The following is an 18527-nucleotide window of genomic DNA, read 5'->3' on the forward strand; positions in this document are numbered from 1 at the left end:
ACAACTTATAGCTTTCAATGATTTGAGTATTTGACTGAAATAAAATAATATTTACTCACTCAACGTATAAAAGCTTTCAGCTAATTTGTCTCAAGGTAGGTGTTTTTTTTTCACAATTATACGTACTTCCAAATAATACTTTTTGATAAGCGTGTTTGACGTACCTAAAGTAAAATACCATTGTAGAATTCAAATAAATTTAAATTAAGATTTAAGTATTTGCTTCTGTGTTATCTTCCAACTGCATATTTACGAGAAAGAGTATCAACCGACTGATCCAATATCTGTGAAATTTTATTTTATAGTCGTTCATAACTCATATATTTTATTTATGAATGAGACATAAAACGATGTTTTTTTTTATAATTCGACTCCTTTTATTCATTTTAATTTTATGGTGATAATTTTTAACAGAATCGGTTATTAATTTACAATAGGCATAACGCTACTTTTTGACCGTACGGCAAAAAATCGAACGGCGACATTCTTTTACTGGCGTGAAGAATAGCATGGTCCTTTTCACATTACACGGCGACGGTTAAAAATCGAAACGGCGTCGTATAGCAGCCATCCATTACCACTGTAGTCACGGCACCCGGTCGGCCACTGGTGACTCAGTGGTATACGTGACCTAATGCACGCTTTTATATTAGACGGTTTTAAACCGTACGGTCAGCACAACACCCAACCACAAACTGAGCTTATGACGGAAAAAACCGTGCATAAACCGTATAATGTGAAAAGAGCGTGAACTTGTTGCCGATTCGGATTTTTACCGATCGATTTTTTCCGTACGGTTAAAACCGTATAGTGTGAAATAAGGGTTTGTCCGATGGCTGTGCTTGTAAAATTAAGCGAACTGTGCACTTTTCTGTAAAAACACGAACACCCGAGGAATATGATATCGAGTCGCTTCAAAATTTACCCAGTTACAAAATGGCGGAGAATTTAGGTACTATAGTCACCATTTGATTTGATTAAATTTCTGTTGGATGTTTATAGTGCTGGATACTAATTTCTAGTTAAACTTGACATTTTGCAATTGGAGGCCCATAAAATACCAAGATGATGGCTTAAAATATATCTCTTATTTTTTTCTATTCGATAGATTACTTTTTATACATTATATTATATTATGTTTAAGATTTTACACACTTGAAAACGACCGCTACCAGCAGTGAAGCATTCATAACTGCAACTGTACCTGCGTCAAATCGTATTCCTTCATACATGCGCACGACTACATAAAATATGAAAAAGTTTGACGATTGATTTTAACAAGAAGATATTTCTTAATTATTGTTAATATTCCGCATGAAGAAAAATACTATTTCAATAACGTGTTATAAAAGTTCAACAGAATATTGTATACAAATAAAAATGAGCTCGCGGGACACACTTTGTAGACCCCTGATTTAGATGAACACAAAACGTTTGACATTTTACGTTGACGCGGAACGTCAAATATACATAGGTCATCATGTTTGAATGTAGGTACTAGTACCAACGTAAAAAAAAATATTTTGCCTGTGGCTACCAATAAAACAAACGTTGCAACTATTACTGTAATACTAAAGTTCATAAGGTTTCCTCTAGATATATTCCAAATCCTGTATTTTTTAAATTAACTAAATAGCGATATATTATATTCCATATATATTATGTCTATAGAGCAGCATTTACCAAGTAATTGTAGGCACAGAACCATTAATTTATATTTTTAACAACATAATAAAAACTCTGAAACATTTTTAACGTAACAAAAAAGAGGGTCGCAGGCAAAAAATCTTGATTAATGTTTATATAACATAAAATTAAAAAATAAATTTGCATAGGGAAAGCAACATCACGTTTTATCCTCTTTCATGGCCCGTAAATAATTAATGGTTTTATTTCAGTTGCTGTAAATGCTGAATAATTCTAATTATATAGTAATATAATTTCATTATAACATAACGTCCACGATGGCCGCGCGGCTTAAGCATCGGCCTATAGCGTCGTGGGTTCCGAGTTCGAATCCTGGGTCTGACAAGTACACATATTGTTTTTCAAATCGTGTATGAGCCAGAGTGTGGACCTTAGACTATAGATACATCTAGACGCCACCCGTTGCATTGTTAAATGAAGCCGCGTGCCTTGCGTTTGGTTTGTGGGCGAGCGAACGCATTCGTCTACAAATGTTCGAGACCATAGACCTCGAACATGGTCGAAAGAAAAGAAAAAAACTAACTTAACGATAAATTGTTTTACAAAACGTATAAATGAAATACGCAGAATTATAAAACTATCGAATAAGTGTGAATACAGCACGTGTTACCATCTTGCAGTTTCTAGTGTTCTACATAAGCGGGTTTCCGGGAACACGGAGTGTAATCAATCTAAGCTACCAGTTGCCTAGTATAGAGGTAGGTAATGTGGATAGGATGATAATTGATATCCATGCATGAGTTGTGTGAGTTATGGGTTACAGGTATGTACAGTTTTAAAGGCAGATTAACACACAAAGTGTCCAGTGGTAGGACTGGTAGGAGCACCAACCTGATCCAAATATGATTTCGTCTCCCAGATATATACGTATGTAGGTGCAATATTTTTATTTTATAGCGGAACCCATTTGGGATTCGCTGATATTGAGAGAGATAATAGTATAATACTAGAAAGATTCATGCCATGATACGATTTGAAGTAGAAATTGTTATAATTATTATCTTATCATAAACATCGTTATCTATCTGTTTATTTTTATGAGATTTTTCGTAATGTTTATCAGTTATCACAAATAAAAGTAAAGAATAATTATTATCTCTAAAATCTGAACACTAGATCTGTAGGCAAATGATGTGGTGAATACGCGGTCATCGTATTAAATAAATATTATAAATATTCTAGACTTGAGACTTACTCACTAGTTATATATTATTATTATTCAGATACAATTTAAACGAAACCCCATAACAATTATTAAATATACATTTTTGTCATAGATGAGAATTGTTTCTTTCCTAATTATATAATTATTCATTTCACGTGATAATAACAAGAGATATGGTATTATCATTCAAGGTAATTTTTAAAAGTGGTAAACTCAAAAAAAAAATTGGTGGCATTCTCTTGAAAGCGCTTGACATTATGTGATTTTCAGAACTCTTCAAATCATTTAATAACCCTACTAAATATTGATTTGATAGTGGACAAATCCTGGCAGGTTTATTTTCAAACAACGTCAAATCCATTTCAACCAATATCGTAAATATCAGGAGCGTAGCAAGGTGTTTTAGCGCCCGGGCCAGAAATAAAAAAAATGCGTTCTTTACATAATACAGAACTTGTACCTTAGCACGAATTATACATATACTACCTATAAATTTTAAGTTCACCTGTTTTATGTTACCACCAACATCTAGTTTGCTAATCATCGGCCTAATACGCGTAATGACATATTATTTGTTACTGTCGTCGGCTTTTTTTTAATATTTTTAAATGGTAAAATGTCCACACGTTTATTTTTTATTATTCTTTTGAAAAGTTTTAGCTGACAAGTAATATTAAATAATGACTAGATTTCGACGTACGAAAATTGATAATTCTGCGCCCCGGCTCGCATTGCACCCAGAGCGGCTGCCACGCTCGCCCAACCCTTTCTACGCCACTGGCAAAGACAGATGACATCTTGCTGAATGTCATATATTATGGAGCTGATAAGAGAGATGATGTATTTGTTCTGTTGCTAGTAAACATAAACTTTTTAGGGAAGAAGAAGAAAAATAGTAAATTTTCTCAATCTGTCAAAAGGTCGATGTGACCTAACTAGACTATCTCCTTGTATAGAGTCGAAGTTCAGAATGTTAGTAAAATAGGCCATCGAACCTTTTATATACCTCCGATGTAGTATACGTACGTATTATTATTATTGCAGTCTTTAGACCAGGGGTAGTCAACCTGGGCCTTCCGCCCACTAGTGGGCGTTCCAGCTTTTATCGTGTGCGGTAGGGACTTATTTCCGAAAGAGGAGACCTTCATTTGTTCCTCAAAAATTGAGCCAGATATCCAGTATTTAGTTTCGCAGCATCAGCTTCAGGGATCTCATTAATAATTTAATTAATTAAATGTAATTGAATCAGACTTCATGCTTCCATGTGTATGCGAAGTATAAATAAAAAGATAGATTTAACTACAGTAAGTAAAGATTTCTTCTGCCGAACTTAGCGAACGTCTGACATAAAGTAAAATAAATCATTATTACTGTGGAACCGGTGGGCGGTTAGAAAATTTTACTACTAACAGAGATACAAAAGTGGGCGGTAGGTATAAAAAGGTTGAGTACCCCTGCTGAAGACGGTAAATGTTTACAAGAAGTTGAATGATTAGCTACGTTTATAACTATTAAGACGTTTAGGCTGTGAATCAGTGATTCCCAAAGTAGAATCAATTTCGCTCCGGAGTCGCTAGGAGACTGGTGCGCAGAAAGTCAAAAAGGCATCGCAAGAGTGGCATTAAAGAAGCCCTTAGGCAGGTCAAAATATGTCTGTTTGAAGTTAAAATAATTTTCATTTTTTTTTTACAATTTAAAGAACCAACAATCATCATAAATTAATTTTAAAACAAAAATTCTTATATTTTAACTTAAAACAGTTCTGCTATGTCAGATATACGCCCAACTTTATATCTTTATATCTTTAGATCAGTAAGACAGGGCAATATTTTGTCATGTTATTTGTAATAAGCTCTGCTTATAAAAAGATCGCATTTAAGTAATTGCTTTTTACCGGTAAGTGTGTGCTATTTTATGTTATAAGTTATAATATAATAATTTGTGAAGTAATGGTGAATATATATTATATTTTCTAAAAAGGGGTGGTATTTAGGCCGAAGAAGTTTGAGAAACTCTGTAAATCTGGAGCATTAATTGTCTTGTAACTGGCATAATATGTTTATTTTCAATTACGAGAGTAATTTCTACAGTACTTTTCTCGGTGTAAATAATTGTTGCAGTAACATTGAAATTAAGCATTTTGCGGTTTTGTCGAGTGATTAAACTCACGTTTTATTTCGTTAATTTGTAACAAAATGCACTTATACCTTACACCAGCATAGCAAATACTAAGCAATCTCTCTGTTTTGTAATCTTGTATGTACCAGATTTTATTTGGAATTCCTTAACTTATAATAATAATAATATTATGTTAACACAAATTATTAAATGCTGACAAGAAATATTTATAACAGGTTTAAAATTAGCTATGAAATAACGGAAACAATAACATAATATACATAGGTTGCACTAAGTTTATTTTTATTATCGATTTAGCATTGTTTAAATTTGTATTTACTATGCAAAATAGATACACTTAAATAATTAGCAACCCGGATTATATACAACATAGATTAAAATAATTACAAGATAAAAAGAACTTTTTATTTACAACGTTTTTAAATTTTCTGTTGAATTATTATGCTCAATATTCTCAAACTTGTACTTGATATGAAGTAAATAAAAAACCAAACAATTATAGAATACTGAAATGTCATTTTGACATTTTATTTTGATTTCCACAGTAGCACGTATATATTAATAACTTAATTTCTAGGACCACCCCCTTAGCAACCAATAATAGTCTTTTAGTTTTTACGGATTTTTCTGAAATAACTTTCCATATAAAACAGAATTAACTGAAAATGAATTCAATTCTGCTTAAGGGGGGACGTGCGCCGTGTAGGTCAAAACCTAAACTAACCAAAACTAACCGAAAAAAAATATTTTTTTAAAAAACGGTTCATGTTCAAACACGCGCGTTACCATGATCTTACTCCCTACTTCATTTATCGTTTGTCAATTTATGGCTACGGCCCTATGTTGTAGCTTAACCACTGGGAAATGCCAATGGAAATGGCGTATTTAAAAAAAATACTACCTTATTTTTAGGTCAATAATTATTATAAAGCAATCATTCATAGGATGTTTATCACATTTGAATGGTCAAAGACATAACTTATAATCAGTTTCATTAGAATTATCTTCAAATGTGTTAATCGTGCCCATTTTTTGAATAATAAAATGCCTAATTCTTGTCAAATTTGGGATCACAAAGATTATAAAATATAATTTGTTATCGTAAATATGTCACTATATTATGTTAACATTAATTTTACTAATGGTTTTGTAAATGCGTTTAAAATTTAATAAATCTAAAAATTCTTAACACCACTGCACATGGATGTACTGAAATATAACTATATTCTAAAACATAAGAGCGAGATGTTTAAAAGAATGCTCTTTTATGTAATAAAAATACTTTATCTAGTCACCAAATGCTTAAAATAAATATAAAGGATAATAAGGCTTCAAAATTATGTAAATAGATTATTTAAAACGTTTAAGGAATGTCCAGGGTTATGCTCTGAATATACCATAAAAGCTCCATGTTGACCTACGCTGAGCATCTGGGCCGTTAAAGATGGCTAAAAGTATTAAAATAATGCATTGGCATCGTGTTCTGATATATTCTAAAAGTTTCAAATGTCTGGCTAGTCGGGAAGATAGTTAAAAATCTGTTGCAAGATTTTTACTGGACAAACAACCACCGGACAAACAAGAATACGAGCTAATAAAAACGTTGTAAAAATTCAACTTGTGTTTTACATAATTACTCTTACCTATCTATTTCAAACAGTGTGACTTCCTTGTATGTTTTCAAGATTGTAGAAATATTAAATAATTTCCCACGCAATTATGGACACTGAAATATCTGAATTTTGGGTGACATATTTTATAGTTTTTGATCAATACTGTTATAGCCTACGGTGGGCTAGTCTGATAGCAAGAATTATGGAAATTCTGCCCTCTTACATACCTTTGCATAATATGTTATACCTACTATAACTTTTTTACTATAGCTCACACCGGCGCTCGAAATAGAAAAGTTTATGAACCGGAGCGCTTGATAATTTTTCCAAAATACTAGTGTGCTAGTTTTTTATATACTCTATATACATATCTACCTAACTACATTTACGGTCCATTAATCTTTAGACATCTGATACACACTACTACTAAAGATTTTTGAAGGCAAGGTTTTTCAGCACCACAGACGAAAAAACTATGTTTTACGAAATATGCTGTCAAAATTTGTATTAATTTTTCCTTACTTTATCTACCGGATAAAAGCACTAAACAGTGTGCGGTGTGTCTACCACTGACACACGAGACATAACTGCTTTGTACTTATAAAAATAATATACTATTTACAATCGTTCAATTAGTTAAATTAGTAATATCATACAATATTCACTCCCATTGATGACTTGGAAGGCGAATCCTATGGATTGGTACACTAATAAGATCGCATAAAACTTTATAACAATATCGCACAATATCTTATTATTATTTGTAGAAATAGGTGTGTATAACATTTATCAAGTTTATTATTAAACATTGTTTAAAAAAGTAAATTAAAGAAATGATTGTCACGCGTCATTTTTATTATTTTTCCATGAGACGGAGCGATAGTCTCGACTCTCGCTTCGGTGCGTTCCGGTCCATTTCGGGCGCTACACGTAAAAGAGCATTTGTACATAATTTTTCATGACAAAATAACCCATAGGGCAAAACGCTAAATTTATCTGTACCTAATCAAGTTGGTACGCCCCGCACATTTTTTGATTATCGAATTACTATATTGTAGAAAAACGTATTCGAGTAAAATGGAACAGTATGGTTGTTGAATTCAAGTTACGAGTATGTCGCATTACATAACGAATACAATACAATTTTAGCAACATGCACTCTACACCAGTGGTTCTCACGTGAAATTTAACTGTGGCCGGACAATTATTGACAGTTCTATGGAAATGTCTGGTGGTCGCACCAAATTTCACCTTTGTTTAAAATTAAAGCTAAATTTTATTTATAGATAAATCCATTTAATAAAATACATTTGAACATTTTAGTACATATCTATTTATTTAAAAATAAAATGGAAATTCCTCAATACTCATTTTTTCCAATTCGAACCGCATGGCTGCTTCAAAGTTTACATTAGCTGTCAACTGGCTTCGATATTTGTTTTTTATGAAGTGCATTACACTGAATGATCTTTCACAAAGCAATTGTTGCCAATTCTTTGAATTGACTTTATTCTCAGAAACGGACCACTCCACACATGATCTAATCACAAAAACACATTATGGATCATTTGAGCGTGGAAAGAAATAAAAAATAAAAGATGATAAGTCATGTGCATTCAACGAATTTCATAATTTTATAAATAAATTTTTGACATATTATTATTCTGTAAAGCGTTGGTGGCCGCAACAAAATCCTCTGGTGGCCGCACATGAGAACCACTGCTCTACACACACGTATGCTCTGCGATCTATTTATCATGGAAGCACTTAATTCAGTGCTCGAAATAGAAAATTTTACGAACCGGAGCGCTCGATAATTTTCCAAAAAATTACGTCTGCGAGAATTTTTATTATACCTATAGGTACCTAAACTACCTACCATGGAAGGATAAAATGAAAATAGCCATTCAAAATGAAGATATGGATAGGCAACGTTTTTCAGCGCCGCAGGCGAAAATAAAACGCATTTTTACCAAATATACTCTAAAAATATATATTAATTTTCTTTTTTGTCTCTATTTTCTGCATATGTACCATCTACCCCCACGGGACGTCACTGTATTTTTACTTATAATTAATAATGTATTTATTTTGATTGATTTGATTTAATATGTTGATTTAGTAATAACATAATCAGGGGCGTCCCTAGGACATGTGCTACCCCTTAAATAGACTGAAAATGCTGCTCTTCCGTATTTCAAGAAAATATTATTATTCTTCGCGTATATTAAAAAAACAGATTTAAGAACTGGAACGTTATAATATTAGTAAGACGCTTGAGGATTCTACTAGACAGCTCGCTGGAAGTCAGATATTTTACGAACCGGTACGCCATTTTCGAGGTTTTTACGAACAGGAACGCCATCCTCGGAAATCCCACGAACCGGAACGGCGCTCCGGTGCGTTCTGCTTCATTACGAGCGCTGACTTAATTATTATAAAAGCCTAGTACATATTAGTATATTAGTAGACTAGAAGAAGTCATTTTTGGGTAACCAATCACAATATAATAATACAAAAGTAAAAAACGTATACAAAGCAAAACATCAAAATAGGCCACCATCTGATGTTTTATTTATATTGTATTCATTTTTCTGATTGTCATTTCGACTTTACTAAAAATGTGCTGGATTCGCTATGAAAATATTACCCAATAAGTTCATAATATGAATTTGGAAGATTACCATTCACCCTTCACTTTAAACGACAGTCCCTTAGATTTGTTTTTCTTTATAAAAAAAAACATAGTTTCATTCTTCATTTTGAAAACCGTACTTTATTTCCACTGATCTGTAGAAAAACCTCTTGATTCCGATCAAGACCCTTCGACTCTCAGAAAAAAAGGGGCGCTGAAAATTAGATATTGGCAAGAAGAAAAATTCAATACCTACTATCTACAATTTTTCCAAAAAAGATACCGTAACTATACTTAAAAGAAATCATACTATTATGAATCTGTCTACCCACATTTGCTAAGGATTAGTTTATTAAAACTATTGCTATATGATTATTGATTACCATGACGACAATTATAGGCACTTTATTTTTAGATTATATTGTTATTAATGTAATTAATTTACAATTCATCACTTTTTGATTAAATTTTAAAATAAAGAAGCTGATTATGATTACATCAGATTCATCGTTCACCTGGCGGCAAAAATTTATGATTGCGTTCCTAATATTTTTGAAAAAAAAATCCGGGACAGGATTTATAGACTTATTTAAAATGTTATATATATAACTTACTTTCTGCGAAATCACAACGACAATAATTAATAGTGAATTGTGTCTTGACAATTCGGCTATAGTAATAAATTATTCGGATTGATTAAAGTGTCTCATTTAGAATTTTGAATGATTTGAATTTACGGAAATGAAATGTATTACGATCTGCGCTCGAAATGGAAAACTTTACGAACCGGAGCGCTTGATAATTTTACGTATTTTATATAAATAAGTGTGTTAGATTTTTGTTATATGGCCTATGTAACTCAGATGGTCAAATATCTCATTCCACGTGACGGAGCGATAATTTTGGCGATTGTATGAACCGGACGGCGCTCCGGTCTATTTCGAGCCCTGATTACGATAATGTATTTTCTTATTTATTTATGAATAATAAAGTAACCATAAGGCAAACAAATAAATGTTTAAAATATGCTGTTTTCTGGGCTCGAATGTGCGCGCGACAGTGGCGAAGAGTGGAGGTTGGCTGTTGAGATCCGACATAAATAGTGAACACTAAACTTTGTTAGTCAAAGGTATTTGTTTTTATTAAACTAAGACTACAATTTACAGATGGTGTTGATTAGTTTTTTAAAATTCAATCAAACCCTGCGAAACCAAGCCATAATAAATAATAGTCAAAAAAATACTCGTCTATCTATAAAATATCTAAAATTATGCAATTAAATCATACATAACTTTAGATACCTATTTTATAGATAGAATAATAATTATAGTTTGGTTTAGGCAGGGCTTAATGAATTTAAAAAAAAAAGTAAACCAACCATATGAGTTATATGTATTCTTAATCCAACGAAAACAAATAAGAAAGAATGAAAGTGTGCACAATTTCGTTGTATCGCACAAAACTATTATGGTTTGGTTTAGGCAGGGTTTAATTGATTTTTAAAAACTAACTGTACCATCTGTAAATTGTGGTCTTAGTTCAATAAAAACAAATACGTATGACTAACAAAGTGTAATGTGCACTATTTATAGTGGATCTTAATAGACTACCTCCACCCTTCGCTACTAGTGCACGGTCAATTCTTCGTGAACTGCTAGGAATACTAAGTAGTATAATATATAAATAAATAAGCACCTACTAGTTTAATGGTATGTTACTGTGTACATATTAATAAGGATTTCAATCTAATTAAAAAAAAAAAAAAAAACAAGAAACTTTTTCACTCTTTCGATCACTGTTTTGATCAATTTTGTCACAGTCACAGAAAAAACGTGACACAATACGATTACAATATCTATTTTAAAAAGCTTGGTCACATAAAATCACCTTACACTAAGTTACATTATACGCCAACTTTATTTTAATTCAAGCTCGAAATATTATAACGGCATTGGATAAAAACGCGCGAAAATTATGTTACAATTAAAATGTTGTCACTTTTTCGAACGCGTTAAAATTTTCACGATGTTGCCGTTACGAACGTCCTGTTCGAAGTGATACGCTGCTCATGAAAGGAAAATCAAAAGCATGAAGCATGTTTATATAAAAAAGTGACATTCACAATCATTAACAATTAATAGGTACGCATAGCTTGCGGTAGATAACGGCAAAACAGTGTGTATGTATCCTCAGCATATTAGACTAAGATAAAAACTTTTGATATTAGAATAAAACATATTTTTAATAATATTTCTATCAAATTTAAATAAAGTTCACTGTCAGTTTCACAGTCTTTAAAGATACAATACGGTACGACTAACCAATTGACGATAGGTACAGTGACGTCCCGTGGGGGTAGGCAGATTGAGCGTCGCTTGGGGGCGGCAGTTACTCCAAGGGCGGCAAATCGAGGAGAATCATTTGGAATATATAGAAATAGCTACCTAAGCTGAGTACTTAATAACGAAAATATCTTTCCTTTAAATAAATCAGCTCACTGGTTGGAAACAAAATGCATTAATTAACATAAAAGGTTTAACAGGACTTTTTTGTCGGGTTCGCGATGTCTAGTTCACTTCCGTTGCCCTTTGACGTCCTTGGTGGGAACAACACGAACACGGATGATAAAAAATATTGTAAACAAAAATGGGGCGGCACTATGGCCACTGCCTAGGGGCGGCATTTTGTCTAGGGACTTCACTGGATAGGTATTTTGTGCCTTTGACAATCTTCCTATCATATTATGCTACCTCAGTGGCGAAGGGTGGAAGTAGGCTGGTAAGATCCGCCATAAATAGTGCATACTAAACTTTGTCAGTCATACGCATGGCCCCCACATCCTGAAGCGGGCCCCAAGGCTAGGATCTTTGACGGGCCCCCTACATATCGCTAAAGATAAAGGCAGTGCGATGCTCTACAGTAGCGTTTTCCAAATGGTGTACGCGGTAAAATTAATGTGTACCTATATTTAGTGTTTTTTGTATATTTGAATTCATCTATTTGAATTATGGAGTTGTCGAGTATCGATACACAATCAAAGATTGTATCGTACAACCACAAAATTTGAAATAATACTAATATTGAAGATAAATAGCGCCGCAGACGACTTTTTTTACTATTCGAAAGAATTTGTGATGTGTGTTTAAATCACTTATCTGGTAGATTCGCCACGCCGGGCCCTCAGGCTAGAGCCCTGTCAGCCCCCCCTTTGTGGGGGTCATGGTCATACGTATTTGTTTTTATTGCAATAAGACTACAATTTACAGATGGTGGTGGTGAGTATTTAAAAATCAATTAAACCCTGCGAAAACCAAGCCATAATAGATAACAGTCAAAAAATATTTGTCTATCTAAAATTATATTATAAAATCATACATAAATTTGGATATTTTATAGATAGAATAATATTTTGTATCTATTATAGCTTGGTTTAGGCAGGGCTTGATGAATTAAAAAAAATGAACCAACAATATTCCATGTATTCTGAATCCAATGAAAAAGTGTTCACAATTTTGTCCTCTATAATGAGACAAAATATGTGAAGCGATCCCCGTCCACTAAGTGCTAGTTGCCAGTGTCCACGTCCATGTCGACGAAAACTACTATCTCATTGTATGTAGGTACATAATATTATATAATATTGAAAATTTCTACCTTAATTTGCTGTCTCTTAGCAACACATGATCTGCCTAGTCTCACAGGACGTCACTGATTTTAACATTTTTTAATGATAGTCGAGCGTTTGTTCTGTGAAATCTAAAGCGATATTATTAATAAAATAAATAACTGGTTTGAACATTTTTGAGGCCCTATTATAAATTTTCGGATTAATCATCTGCGTCAAAGAAAATCGCCGTCGCTTGTTGCGTGAATGTTTCAAGCACACTCATAGTGTTTAAAAGTTAGAAGTGAGTAAGGTCACTTTTCACATTGTAATGGTAACATTTTATGATTTTTTGAAATGACAAAGCCATAGTAAAATTATTGTTTGCATCTAGCAGAGAATTTCACCGTATGTATATGTAGTTTGTTAGTACCTAATCCATTTTGTTACCTGTGTAATGTTGCTAGAATGAAAAGCATTCATATTAGTAACAGTTAACTGCATTAATTACGACCGTAATTAACATGTGGGTGTTTTTCTTGAAATTTTAGTCCAGCAACAGAAAATAATGAACATAAAACATTTATCGGGTTTTTTAAAGATTATTTTTATCGTGTGTGAAGGAAGCAACGCTGTGCTTATCAAATCTTATCGATTGTGCTTTTGCGGTCAAGATTCTTGAGTTTGTGACAAATTACTGGTATTATAATAACGGCTAATAGTAATTATAATATTTGAAATAAAAATGTATTATAATATAAATAATGCAATGACTGCTGAGGTGTCCTGGATGGGACACAGAACCAATGCATTGATACTGAATGAACAAGACGAGCGTGAGACTATCCTATATTACAGGGTTGGCGAATCTTTTTACGTACGCGTGCCGAAATTTCCCAAATATTATTCTTCATCTGTCTGACGTGCCGAGCAGTTATAACAAAAAAATATTTTTTAAAAATTCTATCAAAAAAATGACGAAGTTCTAGATACCACTTACAGAACATAGAACAGATGTAGATTTACAACTTTTTTTCAATTACAACATACATTTCGGTCCACCAATTTTGAAACTGTTTAGAATTACTACCACTAGTTCCACCAAGTTTTTGTTCCTTATTTGGTGCAGTCATTTTTTGTGGGTAGAAATGAAATTTTTTGTTAATGTATTAATTAGTTTGGTTATTTACACACACATTGACACCTGAATTAGTCCGATCAGATGAGGCATTAACTCGCTACAGTGGTCTTGAGCATTGTAAATCGACCAAAATTAGAGGTTCGCGGCGCGGCATTCCCGCCGCCTTATGAAATTAGTGCGATAATATTATGTGTGATACATAGGCGACCTATGCAATCATATATTTTAATTATACGTAATACTTAAGAGCGTACATAAGTGAAACGGCAAATGATTTTCAACACTGTGTATAACGAAATTTCGGCCGTCAGGCGCGTTGCCATTCGGAGAGGATAGTCGACCTGTTCGCACGTCAATTTCTTTTGTAATGGAGTCGGATAAATATATTCTTAAATCGTGTAAAGGTGACTTAAAAACGTTACGCATGTACTTGAAAAGGGAAACATGTCAATGAATATACTATTATTATTACGAATATAATAATAAACAAAGGACGCATGTTGAATTTTTATGACAAATTATATTTAGTTTGGTTCGCGTCATTTGCACCCGCGACCCGCAATCCGCGCATCGCCTAGTCACGATCTTTTTAGACCATGCCTCAGCTGAGGTATAGCCTTAATCTTGATGAGTATTTGTCTGCTATATTTTATACAACGCGATTTGTCATTTATTATTATTATAGTTATTTTTTTCTCTTCAAATGCGTGCCATGCAAAATCATCTCGCGTGCCATAGGTTCACCACCGCTGTTATAATACAGTGTAATATTAACTGACCTATGAAATTAAAGAATGCATATTCAGGAACGTCTAATTTGAAATAAGCATGTACTGTTTTTCGAAAGTTTACTATAAATGGCAAAACAATGCGAAGGACAGAAATGAGAGATCATCTGGCGGCGTTGTTCCGCGCAGTCTGCTTTTAATCGAGATTATTCAATAGTGAATCACGGAACAAAATATCGGTACTATTTATAAAGGTTAACGAAATGAATTGCAATAGTTATTGCACCGTACAAGATTGCAATATAGATTAGTAAGTAGGATGTAGTTGTACACCTTCAGCTGAATGAATATACTATCGTAAATAAATTTGGCCAATTCGGCGGATGCTCGAGTATTAATTAATTTAAAAAAAGATTTCGAAAATTAATCATTTTTTATTATGACAACTTCAAATATGCATCATTTCTACAGACCCACGTAATACATAGGTACATTATTAACTTCTCTGTTTATTCTCCAATACCAAGGATATATTATTATCTTTCTATTAGTCTTTCTATTGACATCTTCAATACCTCAGTGCAGGCACTCAAGCATTAAAAATAAAAATAAATCTGGTATCTATCTACTCAACTTGTTTTCATAATTTGATATAGGTACTATTTTTATGTTATTATACTTTTTATTTAAAATTTAACGAATGCATTGTGTTGTTGTTGCATAAAACTCTACCTGACTGTACTATTTATGATTATTATTTTGTATGCTTGTCACATTATTATAATTACATTATCATTGGCTCTATAATCCAATCTAGGTTTTGGGCGCCTCAAAGAAACGTCTCTACTCCCCTCTATCTGTGGCAAACCACCCCAACCGTCTTAGCATCAGATAATTATGATGTGATTCATTCTACACCGTCTAACCACCATGGACCCTCCTTTTCCGCTTCTGGTGGTTGAGTGTCATCCATCATTTGAGACATGGCTTGCTAAACAGAGTCGCCCATTATCACGTGTGAGACGATGGGATCATCGTAGAATGCGTACAGTTCGTGGTTATACCTTCCTCACCACCTGCCATCTTTCTCGAATACGGCACCAAAGACCTTTATTTTGATCTCAGTGAACTATCTTATTTTTTAAAAGATCAACCATTCCCATCTCAATCACATAATATATGTCAATATGATACTGATAAGAGATTGACTGATATTCTAATTAATATTTTGGTTTCGCTTGACAAGTAGGTACAGAACGTAAAATGCCCAAAGTCCAATGGGAAATTTGCCGATTATTTCACTACTTCTATTCTATTTCAATATTTCTAATATACGGAACAGTGTGGCATGAATGACAACAACCGACATTCTCACACGATAACCACTCGTGGGTGCGACATGATGCAGTGACTCGAGTCGTAAATGAGCATCGTCGGGACGAGACACTGTAAGTAGACGGCGGAGTAAGAGCGGGTGCAGTGGTACAGGTTAAGTGTGAATTTTACAAACTCCATAAGGGGTGACATACGACATATCAAAATCACAATATCAATTCCGTCCGTAAAAAATAATAACTAACTGTTATATTAGGGATATTTTATCGAAGTGTACCTGCCCCAGTGTTGCCATATTTTTCTATGCTGATTATAGTACAAAGGCGTAAAAATTATAGTATTTCTGAAAAATATATAGAACAGGAACATTTTTCGTCTTGAATCCTTTTAAATTATAGTATTTTGGTATATTTGGCGTAAACTTATAGTATTTTACATTTTTCGCGAAATCAAAATTATAGTATTGTACTATAATTATAGTACGGTTGGCATCACTGACCTGCCCCCATAATGTTATTATTAATAATAATTAAGTATTACCTATATTATTATGATGCATACAACTAGTAAAAAAGAATCGGTATTTAGTTTGCATAGTAATTAATTATAAAATCTTATACTGAACAAATTTAGAACATAGCTAAGTGTGCGTTTTATTGGAATACTAATTTATAATCATAATATAACACTACATTTACTATCATAAATATTATATTCTATCAATATTATCAATTTTATTACTTTATTCTGACCTGTTACTTCTACGAATCAAGCCGTTTTCATCCGCCATCTAGCGATATTAGTCTAAATTATTTTAATCTTAGTTACCTACCTATCTCTACATGCAAAATTTATAATAATATTATTATTATTTGAGAGATAATTAGGTACCTACTTAGTATTGATAAAGATGGAAAAAAAACTATGTAGAATTATTTTCTGAATAATAGCACACAAACATAATATACCTACATATATTTTTTTAATTATGACATCATCAGAGAAGTTGAAGAAACCCTTCATATAATATGCTTATTTTAGCATCGTTGGTTGTAAGTTTTATAGGTTTTTGAGAAAAAAATCATTTTCTATAAAGATAGTATGGAACTTATTGAAACGCCAAATTTCGAAAATGTAATGGATTATTGTATTTAGATATATATTGATCAATTAAAATATGTTTAAAGTTTTAATTTAATAATAATAATTTCTATACCTCTCCCCTTAATTACACAGTATAATATCACAGTGAAATATTGTGAATATAAAAGAAGTGTTTATCACTAGAATTAGTGCACAAGCTTAACATATTAATATCTCAAATAAATTAAATACAGAGCTATTATTGGGGGACAGGAATATTTCGTTATAAATCCTTTGGAAGAATTGAATTTAATTTATATTTGATAAAAAATGTTCTGTACTGTTCCATATGAATCAGTTTTAGCGTCAAGATCCATGCTTATCTATCTACCTATGATATTATTTAAATATAGTTACGAACAACTTACTTGCTAATCAGTAGTTTGTGTATTTATTATTATTATAAGTTAACGTATATGTATATCGAGGCCAGAGCTACCGAAAGGCGAAACCCGGTCACTAAATCCGAGTCTTAGAGTATTTATTATATTAGGTGTGTAATTATAATTTAAATTCCTAATACTAGGTAAATAATTCCAACATAGCGTCTCTGTTCTGGCAGAACACACTAACTTGAGAATACTAGTTTTGAGTAATTTGACTTTGAAGTTGTCAAAATATTTGAAATGGTCTATCATGTGAGTTTATTAAGTAATCGTAAATAGGATGACTTTAAAATAAAGACTGTTTATTTATTAAGAAGGTTTCCAGACGGCAAAGTTTTAAATAAGGAACATTTTGGTATAACTAACTCAATATGTCATTTTTTCGAATTAGTGTCTTCTGCCAGAACAGTGACGATAGGTAAGTAACCAACATAATAATTCCCACATTTACGGCTATTTTAATAATATGTAGGTAACCTTGTTAAAAGATATTTATAACACAAAATTTCTTTACTAAGAGATAGTATTTATTACCTAATTAAAAACCGAAAATACTGATTGATGTTACGAAGACTTTTAAATATTATGAGCAGATAATATTATTAATATAAAAACAAGAAATAATTTGACTGTTGGTTTATATTATACCTATTATATTTTACTAAAATGTTCTTACGTCTACGACGAAAATATTGTTTTTCAAATTTATAATATTATATCATGTACTTAGTTGATTTTATATTGCGAAAAACATGTTTTAGTTTCACTATAATGACATGGCCGAAACGGATGAATGCACAATATTATTCAAATATGGCAACTATAATAAAGCATAATCATATTTATACGTAATGAATTTTATGTGAACACCTACCCTTATATTAATATTAACTGTAAAAGATTTGTACAATACTATATTACCTTGCCAATC

At 32.3% G+C, this 18527-nt stretch overlaps 1 protein-coding gene across 4 annotated transcripts in view; it reads right to left on the reverse strand.

The window, feature by feature from the left end:
• FucTA (glycoprotein 3-alpha-L-fucosyltransferase A) overlaps positions 1-18527 on the reverse strand; it is an 84288-nt gene that overhangs the window by 65313 nt on the left and 448 nt on the right. Inside the window, exon 1 of one of the 4 annotated variants that reach the window (XM_085956303.1) lies at positions 11152-11315. The exons of 1 other annotated variant lie outside the window; for it this stretch is intronic. The gene's annotated coding sequence lies outside the window, so the exon portion shown is untranslated. Of the gene's footprint in view, positions 1-11035; positions 11316-18527 lie in introns of those variants that run through there. 2 more of the 4 variants (XM_085956305.1, XM_085956306.1) reach the window with 2 other exon arrangements.

The sequence above is a fragment of the Rhyacophila brunnea genome, unplaced genomic scaffold (assembly GCF_057557595.1).
Source record: "Rhyacophila brunnea isolate RB1 unplaced genomic scaffold, BYU_Rbru_1.0 scaffold_6, whole genome shotgun sequence".
Lineage (NCBI taxonomy): Eukaryota > Metazoa > Arthropoda > Insecta > Trichoptera > Rhyacophilidae > Rhyacophila > Rhyacophila brunnea.